General features: G+C 38.1%; 1 protein-coding gene across 2 annotated transcripts in view; it reads left to right on the top strand.

Annotated features, from left to right (window-relative positions):
* The window catches only part of TDRD3 (tudor domain containing 3), a 92,624-nt gene extending 88,373 nt beyond the window's left edge, over positions 1-4,251 (top strand). For both annotated transcript variants that reach the window (XM_072361081.1, XM_072361089.1), the window contains exon 14: positions 1,583-4,251. The gene's annotated coding sequence lies outside the window, so the exon portion shown is untranslated. The remainder of the gene's footprint in view (positions 1-1,582) is intronic.
* Positions 4,252-20,268: the final 16,017 nt, after the last annotated feature.

The raw sequence follows: 20,268 nt of genomic DNA, 5'->3' as shown, positions 1-20,268 counted from the left end.
GAAGTTGCCCTTGCAAATCTGAGATTGTTATTGACAATTACCATAGTTCGTGTCTACAAGGCAATGGGGTCATAAATGTGAGGAAATATTTTAAATTCCTGAGGTATTTTTTTGTTTTTGTTTTAATAGAGTTCATGTGCTTCTCAAGAACTTCCCACCTCAAATCTTAAGAACAGTTGCTGCACACTTGCAGGAAAGTCCTATCTTGCTTGTTAATATGAAGGCAGAGCAATGGAGTATTTGGGTCATGTCACGGGTTAGCCTAAAATCTACCTGCACCCATGACAGGGGGGCAGTCGGCCCGCAGGCCGCTGGCCCAGAAGGAAAAGAAAAACAGGGAAAAGGAAATAAATACAGCAGCAGCGATCTAAGTAGGCACACTTATTTACTAATACTATATTGGAATACAGAATAACACAATATAATACAATATAATTGGAATTAAAGCTAACGAATCAAATAAAATAAGAGAGAGTGAGTCCCGAAACCGAGAGGCCTACTGTAACTCTAGGCGAAACGGCTGGAACGCTCCCACACGGCTCTCCCCCTGGCTGGCAGGATCCAAGAGCGCAAGTCCAGCACTGAAGTGAGATTATATAGTCCTGGTCATATGACTGACCGTGGTGCTCCCTGGGACATGTAGTCTTCTTTCTATGAGCAGCAGATTCGCCAAAATTATCTATGCTTAACATGATGTTATGATGTGGAATACTGATAGCAAAATTACAACATTGCAAAACCATGACATTCCACCCCTTATTCTACATCATTACATTATGCTTATTACACACACACACACATATATATAGTCGTGAGCGATTAGCAACCTTATTTTCTTAACAATTTATAAAAAACAAAACCATGACAGGTCAATACCTCAGAATGATACATTGGGCCTAGAAGTGGTGGTTTATTAATATCCAGTAATGAGACAGAGAACAGTAGCTCAGGATTTTCTCAGAGCACTGCATTGGGATCCTTTGAATTCATTCTATATTATTTAGGGTCAGAGTAGTTAAATATTAGTTTCAGAAGATCCAAAAATTAATGTATTCCTCTTAGAGTATAAAGGTATGAAACGTGGGGCTAACAGTAACAAAATACTAACTGAGCCTACATGTCCTGGGTAAAGTGTTATGGTAATATGTAATACAAGGAGAATAAGTAATCAGAAATGTGCGTTTTGAAGAGTTATGGCTTTTGGAGGAGTTAGGAAGAACCTAAGAGGATGAAGCTATGAGTGCTTGGTCACTATGTGATTCTGAGGTCTTCCTTTGCTCAGTGACAGAATTAATATACACCTTTTCAAACTTGCTACAAAATGTGTATTAAAGTCTGTACTAATGGAAAATTGAATTTTGTAAGAAATCATTGTCAGCAAGTGTTCTTTCCTTGTGTTATACCAATCATATGTATATAACAGATATAACATTGAGGTGCAATCTTCTGACTTTATCTAAAGACATATAAGTACAAAGAAGCAGGAATGGAAAAAAAAAAAAATAGAAACAGCAGTGAAGTTGTACAAAGTGTTTTGGGGCTTATCTATTCTTGTTTTTTTCTTTTATTCTTTTTCATTTAGTGATCTTCTCTGGTTGAGGGAAAATTCACTGGCAGCTCCAACTTGATGAAGACTTCTAGAAGAACTGACTTTTTCCAAGCAACAGGGTGGGACAAAGAAAGCTGATATGAGCAGAAGGAATTTGAACTTGATACCACAAGAGACTTTTTTAAAGTTCTTAGTTAAATGAAGCTAAATACTTTTTACATATGAAAGAAGCAAATTGTCTTTGCTGCCACCAATAAAACCACAGTGCACTATTCTATTCTTTGCCTTGCCTTCTTTTTACCGAGCATCCATTTTTTTTTTAGATAACACAACTGGCGTGTTATGATTTTTATTCATTCTGAATTGATTTTGGTCTAATCCTGTCTCTATAAAAGTGGAAGTAAATGTCCTATTTCTCAGAAGCAGGCAGGATTCAGCTTCAAGTTTAGGCTTTAGGCGGCTAGCATTAGTGAAACGTTATGATTTTTCTGCTCATTATTGAGTGAAATTGTGAATAGCAATTGACTTTATTTTCTGTTTTTCTTTCTCAAAGTTGCTGAAGGCCAAAATTAACAAGTTTGCCTTTTATGTTTTTATGAGCTATGATTATAAGATTGAGAGGGAGAAGAAACTCAGTAGTTTCAAAAGACATTTTTCTAAATAATTTTAGGTAAATATTCTCTTTTGAGGAATCTTTACATTCTGGAAATAGAAACACATGAGAAGGTACAGGAAAGTAATTTAAGCAAAAACTAATACCAAAAGATGCACATGGGTACTTTCCCAAGAAAATAAAACAGCATAAATCTGTATATAGGTACACACACGTAACCTGTTAAATTGTGGTTTCTGACTTTTCTGTACTTTAAACTCTGTATTTATTGCTTCATATTGTTCTACTATTTCCAGTTATTATCGATGCTTGAAAAAAAAAAATTGTATATTGAACTGTACTTTTAAATCTAAGCTATATCTTTGAATCTTATGTGATTATGAAAAAAAAGTTGAAATTCTACTAGTTCTTTTACAGAAGCACCGGAAGACTGATGTACCTTGCAAGCCCCTTTTAAGCTTTATTTTGATGGTTTAATTGATTGATATGGTACATATGAGATAGTTTTGTAAAGATAGAATTGTGCTTGATTCATGTGTTGGTGCTATAAATTAAGTGGTTCAATTAATTCTGCTAAATTTCTGAATGCTTATACATAATTCTGTTTAGACAGATTAGTCAAATCTTAGCAAGTGCTGAATGTTTTTTATGCCTTAATGGATCCTTGAGAATTATAATGCATCTAATAAGCAACTTAAAAAACATTTGGAAACTTAGAACACAGGCTGCACAATGTGGAAGTTCTTAGCTATCAGTTGATACTAGAAGGTTTGCATAGTTTGTTGGATTTGAACTGGAGTCCATTTCTTAAAAACTGTAAATCACTGTGGTCAGTTCTGCTAAATTGTACTGGCAAGTAAATAAGTGCAGATGTGATGCACTGGGTGTTAGATGTTTTACTTCCAGAATTATCACTGAGACCACTTATAACAGCTATTCATTTCAATATGCAGTCGTAGCATTGTTTCAAAAAGCAAATTGGGTCTTCTTTTCAAATAGACTGTGCATTAAATGAGAATCCTACTATCAGTGTACCAAAGCAGTCATCTTAGGGTTCTTCTGGTATTTCATTCCTGCTGTGAACTAAATCACTAAATTTAGAAAACAGCAGTCTGATTTAGTGAAGTGTAAAACAATTGCATCATTCTGAAACTACCAAATGTGTGTGAAGCTTACTGTAGGCAAATGCAGTATATTTAAGAACATTGGTTTTGTTTGGAAAACAGTACAGCCAACATCCATGACCAGGTCTTCAGTGGTGCTGAGAAACTGGAAAGACAGAATAAGCAAAAAAATAGGCAGGTCTCTTTGACAGGAGATGCTGTCTTAGTCATTTTATTATTCTTTTCTATTAAGGTTTCAACTGCAATAATGTATTTTGAAAGCTCTGCCTGTTCTTTAGGGTTTGGAGAATCAGTGATTGAGTACATAAAAACTATTTGTATTGGCTTGTTCTGAAAAGCGTGAATTCATATATTCATGCCCATCGATTTCCATACAACATGGTGATAAACTTCATAGATATGTATTTTAAAATTTTAAGCAAACTCACGAATACAGTTATTTCCAATCATAATGGTTTACATACATGGAAGGAACATCAACTTTCAGCCTTTATTTTGAGAGGAATTTATCATTATCAGGCAGATCTGCTGAAGTCATGCAAAAGTTATTTTGCCAAAAGCAACTGAAACGGCAAGGTTCTGAACTTTGTGAGGCTACATTATTGTAGCTACAGAAAGAATGTGGAGAAGGAACACTGATCCTGGTGACCCACCCTATTTACCTAACTAGCTTAATTTCTGATGCTGCTTTTGACTGCTCTTGACTGTTTCCAAGACGAGTCAGTGACAAACTTCAACCTTTGCAAGCAGAACTTGAGGCAATCTGTGCCTCTTAAGCTGAGAACAAGTAGATCCATGGACCTGTTTTGCTTGAAATACAGATATGGCTTATGAGAATTTTCTTTGTCGAGTTTTAGGAATGTAGTTTTAATGAGAGACTTTCTTGCTATGGACTTGTATAGAACATTTTTACCACAAGAAAAGAAAACAAAAAAGTCCGAATTAAATTGTTTTTTTAAATGGTGTTACAAGCTAGTAACTATATTTAAATAAAATTGCTTCACATTTTTTTCTTGGTTTGAGGTATGAAGTCATTTTGAAAAGAAGAATGTAGATGCTCCTTTTATTTTAATATTTTCAGGATTTTATAACAATCTAATCAGAGCTGCTTTCATTTAAAATTCTGGTTTGGGCTAATATCTTCTGAGATACTCAGATGTATGATACTTATATTAATATAGGGTTTGTCACTAACAGCTATTTTCATGGTGAATCTCTGGAAACAACTGTACAAATCACTTGTTGAGATTGCTTTTCTGGGAAACACTGCAGGAATTGTCTCTGCAGAGACCGTAATGACTTGTACCTTATGCAAGATGGAGCATGTTGGAAATACGATTTTCCAAAGTAACAGTAAAAGCAGATAGTTCCATGTGGTGAAAAGTTATCAGAGGGGGGATAAATCTTAGCCTTTATGTGCATTTGGGATAAGACAGGAGATGGAAGAAAGAGATAGAACTTGAGGCAAAGCTGGAGAGAGATCTGTGAGAGAACTCCCAAATAGTCAAACTAATGAAGGGTTGGTGTAATCTTAGCGAGGTTGTTAAATGAATACTGGAGAGTAAGATAGACAGTCCCTTTTTATCAGTGTGGTTGAAGGGGACTTCATACAGAAAAATCTCTAATGCTTTTGTGCATGGACAGGTGCATATAATTCTCTTTACATGACTGTGCCCAGATTTAACTTTCAATCAACTATTAATATCGTATTGATTATTTTTCTGTAGTTATTTATCATATGAAAGATTTCAAAGATACAGAGCTCTTCTGATTGTAAATAAATTGGGGAAACATGATCTAAGTGAAAGGGAAATTAGTTTCTTTATAATAAAAGAATAAATGAGAGATGTTCTTTAATTTTGGCAGAGCACATTAATAAAACTTTTTCGTACCAAGGAACTAGAATAGCATATTCTAAGTATGTTAGTTGCTACATGAAAGAGTAAAATCACTTTCTTCAAAATTGAGGGTTTTTTGTTTTGTTTTGTGTTAATATATTTATAGAAATTAGGGTTGCTTTTGTTGTTGTTGTTGTTTTGTTGTTTGTTTGTTTTTTCTGCTGCTAATTGAAAGAGTAAAGGGACAATCCATCCCAGTTTCTTCCTCATCTTGCTATATTGGTTTTTTAGGTGTATTCTCATGAAATGCTGCAATGTTACATATTCTTGATAGTCAAATAACAAGTGTGTGTTCTACACCAATTGGTTGGATTCAAGCATATGTTAAAACTTGAGATTTAGCAAGTACACATCAAATGAGATCCATCACACAGCTGCAGTACACTGAAATCTAGTTATATAGCTCCTACTCCAGGTATTAGAATTCAGCCTATGCTGCTCCCTTTTCCTCACTGAATTCGGAACAGGAAGCTGATGTCTAATACAGTTTTAGGGGAGAAAGAAAGGAAAAGTTGCAACAGTTGTGAAAGCGTGCATGCACATCAGGTAGGAACTTTTGTACCCGGACTGTGGAATTGGATATATTTTTCCTTTTAAAAGCTGTAGAACAACTCTTTTCAAAACTCTGAACAACTCTTATATGAAATTGTCATAGTTAAAAACAGTTGATCCTAGTATTTTAATCAGTCTCTGTTCCCCATGAGAAATCTTGACTTTGGTTGCCTCTGGCACTCTTGCTCTCTCACAGCTCTTAGCAAGAAGTCAAAGAACAGCTGGATTCCTGGGTAAAAGCTGATACAGGTTTAGACCCTGAAGTCAGCTTACAGAGTCCCCCTCACTTAATGTGAGAGACTATATTATGTTGCTGAAAACATGGAAGCAGATGTGATATTGTGGCTTACAGCTGTTAACAGTGAATTCCAAACCAGTAATATTTTGAACAAAACTATGGTCGCTGCATGATAGAACAAAGACAAGAATGTGGGGAAAAAAAAGACAATGAAGTAAATTTTGTCGAATGCTGTGGCATTTGCAAAGTAATTTGCTGAGAAGGAGCTTGCATTAGGGTAAAATACACAATATTTATAGGAAGAATCTCAATTTCCAGTTCCTTTGAATGTGTTACCCAGCATGGCACCATTTGTTTGATTTTCTGTTCTGCAATAATGTACTCATCTTGCTGTGAATGTTTCAAAAGCCTTTAATACTCTTTAGCTCAGGTGTAGATAAGATGCTGTTATTTCCTACTAGGTCAGGGAAAGCAGCTTGACACTAGACTATTTCTGCCCTTTCTCTTGATTTGTTATTAGAGGCTGTGGTTATATGTTGTTGCATACCCTTGGTACTAATGGAGGTCACTCTGAGCCAGAAGCAATCCCCAAAGCCTCATGTAGAGGAATTGTGGGTCATATAAATTGGCCGAGATTCAGCAAATAACTGAATTCATGTCCTTGTCTGATCAAAGCATTGATGTCTGATCTCTTTGTTACATAGAATAGTATTCTTAGGGCAAGAAGTGCCCAAGGGATGGTTTGTAGTTCTCTCAAAGAAAATATGTCCAGTGTTTGTGTGAACTGCACTGTTCAGTTGGGCTTTTTCTATCCTGCAGTTTCTTCACCACTGCAATTAGTCTTTTTTTTTTCTTCTTTCCTTTGGAGGGGTGGGGGGATGGTTAAGATAGTTCTGAATTTTATCATATGGGCTGTAGATTTGTATCCTGAATTTCTTCAGCATTGTGAATGAGATGAGAGTCTCCTGAGTTCTCACGTTAGATATTTTTGTTAATTATTTTTGGACTATGATTAACTTATCTCTGTGAAAAGTTCCTTAGCTCTTGAAACCCCTTAGCTCGGTTATTCCCAATTACTCCTATTACCAACTTCCTTCAGAACTTTATTCCTCGGAAGGCTACAAATCTTCTAATTACAGCCTAAACGTATTTCATTATACACACTTGTTCTTGTGTCACCATTGACCTTCAGTATAAACAGGTTTCATATGACCCTGAGGTATTTGCAGGCAGTTTTTAAGTTGTGCTGAATGAGGGTATGGAAGAATGATATTCTGCAAATCCCTTTCAATAACCTGTTATTGCAAGGGGATTTGATGGCTTGTGGTCCTTCACGCTTACATTGTGAGCAGTGATTTCTGTTCACCTGTAAATGCCTTCATTGAGTTGATGAATTCATTAAACTTGGTAGTTTCATACACCTTTCCTATAGTTCCAGGAAAAGAAACATTGTATAATATTACAGAACACTTCAGGATAGAAGGGACCACAGGATGTGTATCTCTAGGTTGACATCCTACTCAAAACAAGGTCAACTGTGAGATCAAATGAGATTGCTTATGGCTTTATTCAGTCAGGTCTGGAAGACACCCAGGGATGCAGAAGCATAATCTGTCTGTGCAGTTTACTTCAGTGTTTCTGTCCTCATGGATGAGTCTTTCTTTACATCTGACTGAGCCTCTTCTGTTTCAGGGTATGTTGTTGCCTTTTGTTTTTCTGTCACATACCACAGTGAAGAGATTGACTGCCTCAGTATTATCTTGTGGGTGTGGGGAGGCTGCTGCTTGGTCCCTCTGAAGCTGCCTCTTCAGGATGAACAGGACCTGTTCCTTGGTCTCTCTCAAGGCAGCCTACTGCAGCTCTTGCAATAGCCACACACTGAACTCCTTCTTGTTTATTGATGTCTTTGTTGTATTGGGAAAATGAAAACATTGTGGTATACTGTGATCTAATGAGTAAACATGGCTGGTCTAGCCTATGGTACTGTTAGAGCATACTTGTTGAACTTCATGAGATTCCTGTTAGCCCTTTCCTCTAGCCTGTCTAGGTCCGTGAGAATGGTAACCATGCCATCAAGCATACCAATTTATTTCTCCACCAGTTTGATGTCATCTGCAACCTTTATGAGTAAGTACTCCATTGCCTCCTTCAGGAAACTGATAAAGATGTTAAGCAGGATACACCCCCAAGTAGAACCCTATGGCACTTCTGTTGTTATTGGCCTGCTGACAGAATATGCCCTATTAACCACAGCCCTCCGAGTCTGACTTTCCCACATGGTTATTATTCGTTTGATTATTCACCCTTATGGACGGTAATGTTCTAATGTGGATACAGAAAGATGTGAGGAGAGAATGCCAACGTGCTTGCTGAAGTCAAGGTAAATGACATGTTTTGCTCTTCCCTCCTATACAAATCCAAACGTTTTCTCATGGAAGGCAAACTGGTTAGGCATGGCTTGCCTGTCATCAGTTTGTAGTGCTTGCCTCCAGTCACCACCTTCTTTGTGCACTCAGAAATGTGTTCCAGGAGGCTTTGCTCCATGAGTCTAAAGTGAGACTAAGTGTACTTATGACATCGTTTTAAAATGTGTTCAATTTTTGCCTTCCTCCCCCCCAGTCATTGAAGATCTCTGCCAGTCTCTATAAACTCAAAAAATGTTAGGTAGCCTTACAAGGGCCATGCAATCTTTTCTCAGCATCCTAGGACACAGTGTTTCGGGTTCCATGGACTCTTAAGCGTCTTATGCCTTCAAAGAATTCCTGACTCAGTCTTTACCCACTGTTACTGATTGTTTTCTGTTTAGACTCCTTTTTTAAGCACAGAAGCTTCAGAGATGTTTCTGATGAAGACAGGATCAGAAATCATTATATATATGCTATTTATACCAACATGTGGTATAGAAATAATGTTAACCACATGTCTGAGATGCTGGATGACTATCTGTGAGAAATGAAAATCTGCAGGGCTCAACTATAGAGATCATCAACAGAGGCAGCAGTTTCTGGGTTCTGGTTTGGTTTGTTGTTGTTGTTGTTGTTTTGTTTTGTTTTATTTTATTTTATTTTATTATATCTTTGATTTTTCTTGAGGTTCTGTGAGACTTCCTGGAAATCCTCCAAGGATCAGGAAGGTGGCAGCTGCTGCCAGGTAAGCATAAGTACAGTTTACTAAGCTAGGGAGAATCAAGCGCCTCTTTTGGCTAGTTCTAGATAGAGGCATATATAGAACTCAGGCCGGGAGCACAGCTCATGGTCAGCCAACAGATATAAGCTCTGAGTTCAGAGCACAACCATTCTCATGTGCCAGAGGGCACTTTCCCAGCAGCGGTTGGAGCAACTGCCAATTTGTCCAATCAAACCTTTAATGCCCTTACTGCTCTTTTCTCACTCTTGTTCCTCCCAGATTCTCCGTAATTACCCTTATTCTGCCTTTGATTCATCCCATAACAAGTCCAGTGCAATTCCCAAAGGCTCTTCTCATCCAGCCCATTTTGTGTTCCACCCGCCAGACAGCAAACCTCATCTGTGTGAAAGGTGAACCTGAGAGCTACTCCATCATCTTGATGGGCTTCAACCCTGGGCAGTGGGGGCTGATCCTTACTGGAACAGCCCCGGAAAGGTCTTTGTTCACTATGAGTCCTTAATTTGAGATCCTGCCTGCCACTGTGCTCCTGGTGCTCCTCTAATGAGCCAGTAAGTAGCTTGGCAAGGAATTATTTTGGCTTACCTTCCTGCTGTAGTCTGTGAGCCCCTGTTCAGGTGCAGATGAACTTATATCACATAACATTATGGGAAGACTGCTGCAGCCCCTCTCATCCCAAAACTGTTAACTCATTAACAAAGCTGAGTGCAGTGGTTGCCATCATCAGATGGTCAGCTGCCTTCCAGAGGAACTTGGGCAGAATGGTCTTACAGGAACTTTGTAAAGTCCAACAAGGAGAAATTCAAAGACCTGCTCCTGGAGAGGAATAGTTCCAGGCACCAATACACACTGGGAGCCATCCAGCTGGAAAGCAACTCTGCAGAAAAGGCACTGAGTGTCCTGTTGGATACCAAGTTGAATGTGGGCCAGACACGTGTGCAAAGGAGGATAATGGCGTTCTTGGCTTCATTAGGCAATGTTGCCTGATTAGGCCACACCTGGAGTGCTGGGTTCATTTTTATGCTCTGGAGTACATAAACACTACTAGAGACTGTCTAATAAAGGGCCACAGAAATGATTTGACTTCTGGAGCACCTCTCTGTGAGGGGAGACTGAGATCTGGGACCATTCAGGCTGGAGAAGACTCAGGGTGGTTCTCAAAACCTTCCTCAGCATAGGCCTGGGCAAGCAGCTCTGGGTATCCCTGCTTGAGCCAGGGGAGTTGGACCAGATGGACCCAGAGGTCCCAGCCAAGCACAATCATTCTGTGATAGGGCAAGTGAAAAAAAGAGTTCCGACTTGTTCTGGACCTGTCACTTTTATGTTTCAAACAGTTATAGATAGTGAAACATACGCAATGAAAATTCTTTCCCTATGAAGTTATCCAATGGATATCACCTTCTAATGCAGAGTCTTCTAGTGAAGACACCTCAGTTTTTGCAAATTAACAGTAGCTGGGACAGGCAGCTTAATAGGTCTAGCAAAAGTGAAGCTAATGATAGAAGTATGTTTCTTTTTCTTCAGTGAAGTCATAGTGTATTAGTGCTCAAAATTAGAACCGTCATCTCCTTAATTACCATCAGTGACAAGGAACATTGGTAGGACAATGCATAGTATGTAATAATAAGAGGTCTCTTTTTCAGAGCAGGAGTTAAACCTTTTTTTCAGTAAGAGGGATTTGACTGTATGAGAGAAACTGTATGTATGTAGGATTGTATGTAGTGAGATGGGGAGTACCTAGCTTTACATCATACCATGTAATATTTCTTATTGTAACTACTTGGTGTGGTTTTTTTTGTTTGTTTTCTTTTGTCCTATTAAGATATTAGGAAAAAGTATTTTAACGTAGGAAAAAATAAAAAAATTAAAAAAAAATGGAAAGCATTTTAAAGAAAGCAAAGATATGGGTATAATTGAGATAGAATGTGACTTTGATCATACCTCCCCTAACTCTAGCTGACCTGATGCTCTTACTGTGAATTTTCTCTGATATTTTCTACCTATGAAGGATGACTGTCACTCAAAAGAATAACTGTGCTCTGCTAGCAGACATTGGTATTTCCTGTCAACCTGCTGATGTACCTTGACAAGGTGTCTCTCTGACTGGTTGTCTAACCCCAAAGTGAACAAAAAGGCAGGTGAAGAGTAGAGCATACCTAACATGAACTCAGACAGTAGTAACCAAACCTGGGGAAGAAAAGTTTGCTTGTTATGCTATTACCTGTCTGAATCTTTAAAATGCTGTTTAAAATGCATTAAAGTAGGGTAGGGAAGCCATCTGCTGACAGTGGTATGTTATCTGATACAGGAGGACCCAGAAACAAAGCAGTCCAATGCTCTCAGTAAAATCTCTGTGTTAGCTACTTGTATTTTCAGTGCAGAATAGAAATGAATGTCCTGGGTGACATCAGGAGCAGAGCCTGCCTTAGGCACAAGTTTAACAAAGTCTGATGAGCATTGACTTGGCAACAGAGAAGCTGGACTGATGTCTCTATTCCTGGCAGCAGGACCTGAGGAACAAGCAGCTCCTGGCATGCTTTCCAAACTGCCTCCAGAGAAACTTGGAACTGTACAAATCATAAAGCCAGGCATTCCCTGAAGTGCCCATTTAATGAAAAATAAATGTTCTTTTCCTCCAGGACTTGCTTTCAATGAGCATGCTTTAGTGCTAGTTGTTACTTGCAGGAACAGTACCATATATCTGTTTATCTCATAAAACTTGGAATAGACTGTACTGGTCACACAGTAATCTGAAAGTCTGGAATATCTTATTTTCTATTAGATTCCAATGTCAGTTTTAGTGCATCACTTCTCTATTCTTCTCTATTTTTCCTCTGGGCTGCACAATTACAGAAACACCTGAGGATATATGCAAGACTAAATTGTAAAAGTCTACATTTATTAGGGTTTTTCTTTTTTTTTTGTCTAGTTCCTTCAGATGCTTTGTCAAATGCACTTAATAAGAAAGTTGTTAGCATATTTGAAACTTTCCTTTGCATGCAAATTTACAAAGACAGTTCGTTTTTTATGAGCTATGTTATACTGTAAGATAAATAACCCAAGATGCCATACAATTCAACATCTATATGTGATTAATTGAAGGAGTTATGGGGGAGAAACCTCAGCTGTGCTTCAAAAAGTATTCTCCATTTATCTAATGCTGAGTAATACATGATGAACGAGATCAAATTATAATGCCACGATTCATTGGGAGTGGTTGATGAAGATCGCTATTCATTCACCTAAGGCCTATCAGTTAATATTTACATTGTTGGAGAAATGCATGATTTAAAGCCTAGCTGTGCTTCCCTTTTCAAAGTACAGCGTAGTTATAAATATCTTAGTGCAGGTACTTGGCCTTAGAATATACAGAAATGTGTTATCTGCATAATAACTAGATCACTTAAGGATATGCTTTTGCCTACTTTAGCTATTTATATTGGTAGAAAGACTTCTGTTGCAAAGACTGATGATTATTTGAAGATGATTATACCTACTGTAGGCCTTCCTTTTCCCTAATGGGAACAGATTAGTGTAAACACTAATGACTGCATGAGTACAGTCAAAGCTGAGTTATTTTTATTTATGTCCTTGGGCCACATGTCCATGTGCTCTGTCGTATGAGCAACGGAAAGACGTGCTCTCGAGAGCGTGTTGGACAGTGTTAGAAATAGACTGGCTCATCAGCTACAGGAGGTGTTAGAAATTGTCCTGTCCTGAGACTGTGGGCATGACTGACTCTGCCCTGTGGAAAAATAAGTGTCCATGCTGCTCTACATTCTTCATTACTCTAGCAACACAAAAATTAATGCAGTATCTTTGCAGTGAAAACCCTGACCGTGCTTCACTCCATATTTCTTTGGTTATCAGATAACAACAGTTTAAGAATTGCAGACCTATCTGTCTTGTTCCATCCACAATGCATTTCCTTGTGTGGATTGTACTAACCTAGTATGACACTGTTTTAAAGCTTCTATATTGGCAAGCGATCCTGTTATCAACAGTGTGCTGAGCTCATGTATTTTACCTTCTAACTCTTATGATTTTCCATTGCAATTAGGCCATAAATTGTCATTAAAAAGGAATGAATGTTGGCAGTATTTCACTCACTTTCCGGCTGAAAAATTAATTTTACTGTAGCAATTAATGGTACATCTAGAGCTGTCAAAACTGAAATGTTCATCCCTCTGTGCTCTCTCAGTGTATGATTTGTTACCCAGATTCTGTCCAGCACCTTTGCATACTTTCTGCATTTTTCTCAGTCACTTACAGTTATTCAGATTTATACTAATAGATTTGAATGCTCTTTTGAAACTGTGCAGAAATGGAGTTGGGGATTAATTTTTGCACTTGAAATGTATTTTAGGGTTCTACAAGGCAGCACAAAATATTGACTACCTAGAACACTGTGCCAAGACACTAAGGAGATTTTCTTTAATGCTAGGTAACTGTTACTGTATGTAAATAAGAAGGGTATGTTGTATGATATAATGAATAATGAAAATGGATGTTTCACTTGCACATAGGCATCCATAGGAAAACCAGTTTTAAAATTCTACAAATATATTGTTGAAATCAAAATTTCTGACAGAAGAATAAAAGTTGTTTCAGAAATAATGTTTGTCTTACTATTTGTACTCAGTTACGGCGTTACTTTTACTCTATTTTGATTCTTGTCTTTTGAATTGGTTTCTCTCTTACAGCAGCTATGAGAATCCAAGTAGTTTATATGATTCTTTTCTTTCTCTATATAATAAGAGTTCTTTGCATTCTGATATTCCTAAATTTCAGGCTTCAATATGTTGAACACAGTAGGGTATGCTGAAACAGTAATGGTAAATTCTCTTGTTCCTATAGTAATATAGAATTTGATTTTAGAAACAAAATCTAAGTGGCTTTAGTACTACTCAGCTGGTCAGCTTGAATGGTCTGGAGTGCTGGAGTGTGTATGCTGAACTGGGTTAGCTCAAAATTCACACTTCTGTGATGTAGCAGCAAGTGAATAACTTCATTTTCCCTAAGTAAAACCTACACTGTGTTTGGATCAGCATCCATGCCTTTTTCACTCTTTAAGATATGTGTTCTAATGAAACACCTGAAACAAGCTTGTTATTTGTGCTGTGCTGAAAGCACTGTGGAAAGGAGACACTGATTCCATATGTTGACAGATTGGCTAAACAAATTTAATACCAAAATATTTTAGCTCTGTTTTTGCTATTGTTTTGTTTTTTCCTAAAATAGCCCCAGTATTTAAAATGACCACTAATAATAGGGGAAACACTTTGACAACTTCTTTTTAAACATTTAATTAAGGAGAGCTTAAACTTAAACAGTCAGAATTTCATATTTTTTTCCCCCTGATATACATGGGAAACTGAGGAAACATTCATCAGCGTTCTTGATAACCGTTCTCTGCCAGTACCTTTTAAGAAGCTAGAATAAACAAAAAGAGATGAAAATAATGAATGTATATGTTTATGTGTGTGTTGCTTACTGCTAAGAAGTATTGTTCCCAGGAACTGGTAAGGAATCTTGCTTGTTCTTTTTAACACCCCCCAGAACAGCTGAATTAAGCTCACAGCAAAGTGTTCTGCTGGTAGGGTGAATTATTTTCTTACATATGGTTAGGATTCCATTCTTTGGAAGCTTCTGCACCAAAGTTCCACCTCTTAATGCCTCTTAATTCCCTGCGTATTGGAATATGTTGCCAGCAGGAGCAGAGAGGTGATTGTTCCCCTGTACTCGGCACTGGTGAGGCCGCACCTCAAGTACTGTGTCCCGTTTTGGGCCCCTTGCTGCAAGAAAGGCATTGAGGCCCTGGAACGTGTTCAAAGGAGGGCAACAAAGCTGGTGAGGGGTCTGGGGCATAGGCCATATGAGGAGAGGCTGAAGGAGCTGGGAATGTTCAGCCTGGAGAAGAGGAGGCTCAGGGGAGACCTCATTGCTCTCTATAACTTCCTGAAGGGAGGTTGTAGTGAGCTGGGGATCGGCGTCTTCTAGGCTTCAAGCTGCAGCAGGCGAGATTCAGGCTGGACATTAGGAAATATTACTTCTCAGAAAGGGTGGTCAGGCACTGGAATGGACTGCCCAGGGAGGTGGTGGAGTCACTGACCCTGGGGGTGTTCAAGGAACGATTGGATGTTGTGTTGATGGACATGGTTTAGTGGGAGCTATTGGTAATAGGTGAACGGTTGGACTGGATGATCTTTTAGGTCTTTTCCAACCTTAGTGGTTCTATGATTCTATATCTCATAACACAAGTAAATAGTAATTTTGGATCTCTTTGAAGGATTGGGATTTAAAATTACTTGTTATGTATCTGTTGTGTAGCTACATTTATTGAAATATAATAAATATAATAAATGCTATTGAATCTGTACATAATGAAAAAAGTCCCTTTGCCCTTTACAGGTGAGACATATTAATATGACAGCTTAATTCAGCCTATGTTTTCAGGGATAAAATTAATGAGTAATAGTGTTTATTTGGACAGAAACCATTTCTATACTATGTATTTACCTCAATCTTACCAATACAGTATGCCTCGCTTTTCTACCTGAGAGGGAAAGGGAATTGCTGGACTTTCTGGAGTCAACTGAAAATGGATCTTAATTCTTCAGTGATATTCTCATTAAATACCAAAGCTTCTGTAAGGGTCTCTGGTGTGTGCTCTTCAAAGTACTTATGTTGATTACTTGGATTTTTAACACCTCTCGACAGAACTTTGTAATTCTGTGGTAATTACTTTGAGAAACATGCAGGCAATCTTTAAAACTGAATCCCCCCAGTTCTAAATGAAAAAGTCTAAGTCAAAGATTCTCAGATTACATGGAAATTTAAGAGTACAGCTTGTTCATCAGGAGTAAATTCAAGCAGATGCTGCTTGTGACTACTGAGATGGAGTTGCCTGACACCTGCAGTTTCCTTTTCACCTTGGATGTTATGCTTCTGTAATGGCTTTCAGTAAAAGAATCTAATTTCTAGAGGATAGTTCTTTGAAATAGAAGGTACAAAAACATGGAAGAAAACACTCAACTGGATTTACTGCCTCTGTCCATGCTGCTTATAATTGCTCCAGTTTATATTTCAACACTTGATGTTCTGAGCACAGTCTGTAACTTTAGTATGTTTCTGTCTGTTGTTGTCTTATAAACCTCCTTCCAAAGTTTTTGTATCTATGATTATGCTTTATCTGAATGTATATTGTGCCTGTGTCTACTGTGTCAGTTAGAATACAGTGGCTGTCTTTATAATTGCTTTTAATTTAAGCCCTTTACTTTCACGGAAATGTTGTGTCCTTTATTATTGTTTAATAAGCAGATTGCTGTTGACTGGCAGTCCTGCCCTTAGTAAGCAGATTTTTCTTGCAAAGATGAGTTGGAATTGCTGGGCTACAAGGCACAACTGAATGGCTATGCTGAGAGCCATCCCCTTTTCTTCCCTGCCTTCCATCCCAGGCAGGCTTAATGAAAGTTAAGAGTGCAAGCCAGGGTTTTAGATCTTCCTAATGACAAAGAGATGATCCTTGAGTATCCACAGGGAATGATTGATTGTAAAGAAAATGAGAGTTGGGAGAACAGCTTATATTTCTGCAGATAAATCTATTGTAATTTGATACAGTGTGAATTTCCAGGTAGAAGAAGCTCCAGAAAAGTGGTTTGAATGGACTGTCCTGCCACAGACAGTAGAAGCACACATTGGTTTGTGAATTCTGCTGGTAGTACAGGCCTTATGTGGGAACTTGAAGGCCAGAGGTTCGTTGGCTCTTCTGTGTTAGTGCAGGATGTCCTTCTGGGCATCCATATGAATTTTCTGCCTTCTCTCCATGTTCAGAGTGTCACTGAGCCTTTTAGTCTGAAAGCACTGGGTGCCAACAGACTTTATAACGTGGCTTAATCTCTTGATGTGATGTACCTTACTGTTAAAGGCAAGACTGGAAAGGAATCTTCTGTGTTCTTTTACCACACTCTGCCTCATGCAGTAAGAGAGAAAGTGGTGAGTAAATACTTGTTGTATAATGTCACTATGTCCAGCAATGGTGCACAAAACATCTTTAGGGTCTCGGTTGAACTTATCATGTATTTTGGTAGAACTTTACGTATATATATTTGTAACTGATTCTATGTGTAAAATGAGGTAAGGGGAATGTAAACTAATATAGTTGCTGTTTGCTTTATCAACCTTGTATTTAGGATCACTGTTTTGCTAGTAATAGAACAGTAGCTCTTACTTCAAGGGTATGTTTATCTTTCTTCGTTATTGTTGGTTCCAGGAAACCATGAAAAATTTGGATAATTTGCTCTTTTTCTGCTACCAAATGTTCACTTTTCTCTAAATCCTTTCAGTCCTCAGAGAGAAAGTATTTCTCAAAGACTGGTGCAAAAGCTTCTGGTTATACGAGAAGCAAGGAGGAAATATATATTATTTCCATTTTTATTGCACAAAGAAACTATTAATCTCAACAGCACAGGACCGCTTTTCCCATCGTCTCTCTCATTTTAAGCTAAAACTTGTTTCTCTTCAAATTTTCTTTTATAATGATCTGCATTCAAAGGGAGATAATTTTCTCCTTTTTAGAGTTAGGACTAAATAATGGAAATGGATTTGTGTAATTTTAAGAGAAGAAATGCTAAGTGGGTTGTGTTGATTTGACTATCACAAATTGCTGAGTTTATGGGCACTTAATTAGTATTCCAAGCAGCATTCTTTTTTCAGTTGTAGGTCTTCTGCTCTTCAAAACAGCTGTAGCAAATCCACCCCCATGACTCAAATACAGCTCCATCAATTTTTTCCCCTACTGGTCCAGACCCTACATGAAGGGTCATAAAGAGGATCTGTGGAACTTCAGACCTGTCAGCTTGACCTCGGTGCCAGGGAGCGTTACAGAGCAGATCATCTTAAGTGAGGTCACATGGCAAATGTGGGACAACTGGAGGATCAGGCCTGGCCAGCATAGGTTCACAAAAGGCAAATCCTGCTTGACCAACTTGATCTCCTACTGTGATTGAGTGACCCAACTGGTGGTCAGTCAAACTAAAGAAACTTAAAACAATGATGAGTGACTAAAGACTGATCTCTGAGAGCATTAGAGAAAGAGAGTGTGAAAGAAAGTTCATTTCTCATGTGAGTTAAGTGCAAAATTGTACCTGTCCTTAAGTTCTATGGTTTGTAGAGTCAAAGTCCATGGTGCTGAGTTTGGACCTTGGGTTTGGTTTGCTTTCCATCCTTATTTCTTTTCTTCTAGTTCTTTCTGTTTTCTTATGTGCAAACTCCACATTCTGTGAAAAAAAACTTACACTGGTCTGAGAAGTTGCATATCCAGCTTTTATATTGCAGTGAAACATTCAATAACTCAAAAATACTTCCTTTTAGGCAGCACTGTTTGTTGAAGCATGGAAGAACTGTACACTCCAATTCTATTTGATTGGAGTTACAGAAGCCTCTGGAATGTACATAGCAATGTAGATGGACCTATAGATATCCTTGAGGACATCTAGAGCTGCTGGACAGCATCAACTTGCACAGCTGATAACAAGTAGTAGAGCCAGTGTACAATAGGCAAATACTTTGAAGTTTTAGTGTTTTAGTTCTAGGAGATAAGAAGAAGTTTTCAGTAAGGAGTTAGCCTTATGTACAGACTTGAGTCAGTTCAGCTTCTCGCTGGGACAAGAACATCTGTTTTTATTTTCCAGGTCTGGTCTGGTTTCATAGTTCTTGGGTTACAGTCTTCATTATCTTTCTGTTTTGCATCACCTCAAACTTATTCTGTATTCTTTTTCTTAGGGAAGACTTCATTCTCTCTTAACTCTCCAAGAAATTTGCTTGCAGATTTCTTTTTTTCCCTTAAGATTCACTTAGCTGGCTGATGCCTAAGTTTTCCATTAGCTTCTGGACTAGAAAAAGGCTCAGATCTCTTCTCTTTGCTGTTGGTTTGAAGTAAAAGCCAATTCAGTATGCTTTGCCCAGCTCTACAAAGTGAGATCTTTTTGTAATCTTGCTGTGTTACTTATGCAAAAAGGCAGATGAGAAAAAGTAAGTCAGAAACTGGATTTGAACTCCTGCCCACAGCCTTCAACAGTGGCCAGTGAATGGTGGCCTTGTGAAAGGCTCTTTGTGGATCAGCTGCAAAATAATCAGTCCTGACTATAAGACCCAAGCAGACTCTCCATCTTATTTGAAGAGTTTGACAGGGTTATTAGTGTGAGAACCTGATTTTAATTACCTAATAACTGGAACATGGGCAATAGCAATCCCTGTATCAGCAGATCATTAATAAAATCAAGCAACAAATTAGTATAAATTGGCTATGAATACATGTATGCTGGAAATTATGTGTTACCTAAATTGGGTTTAAAACAGCCCAGCAAGATACTGCTCTCGAGTTCATTGTGACCCTTGAGAAATTTGCTGAGACCTACCACAGACCCCAAATATCTTGAAGATTAAGAATATGCTTAATCTTCACCCCGAGGTTTAACACATTGTGTGTTTCCTGCCTCAGACATTTTCCTTGCCTGGCAACAGCTTTCAGATTCTAAGTGCACACAATTCAATAGAATACTGAGCTGTTTGGTCTCTATCCCTCGTCCTTAGTCAGACAAACCTCTAGACTAATCACATTTGAGATAACTGTTAACATCAGATAAGGGCATTTATAACTATAGCCTTATTTCTGTCAGCATCTTCTTTCATTCTGGCCATGTTGATCATGAACAATCTAACCTTTTTTCTACTCTCAGTAACCCTATTCCTAAACCCAATTTTATTTAATTCTAGCTTTTCTGGCTAGAAATAAGCATGCCAGTAATTTTGGCATTTACCCTCATTCTATCTAGGTTTTCCCTGAAGTCTTCACAGGTTCCTACCTAATTGTTCTTTCTGTACAATGATTATCACCAGACAGATTGGCCTTCCCACAGTTCAATGTCCCTGATGCTGCTGGAAATCATCTTGTCTCTGTGTGCTGCAGATGATTCACTAGTAAATTTAATCCATTCCAACCTTATAAAAATCTAAACTCATAGATTACCCATCAGAATTTCTTGTCTTCTCTGCCCTCTGTAATGTACATATTCCACAAACAAATTTCTGTTTCTCTGTTTCCAAAGCATCACTAAATATAGAGATTTAACTCTAGTCTTAGGCAGACT

This window comes from Excalfactoria chinensis, chromosome 1 (genome assembly GCF_039878825.1).
Source record: "Excalfactoria chinensis isolate bCotChi1 chromosome 1, bCotChi1.hap2, whole genome shotgun sequence".
NCBI classification, from domain to species: Eukaryota; Metazoa; Chordata; class Aves; order Galliformes; family Phasianidae; genus Excalfactoria; species Excalfactoria chinensis.
This window is presented reverse-complemented; position numbering and strand designations above follow the sequence as displayed.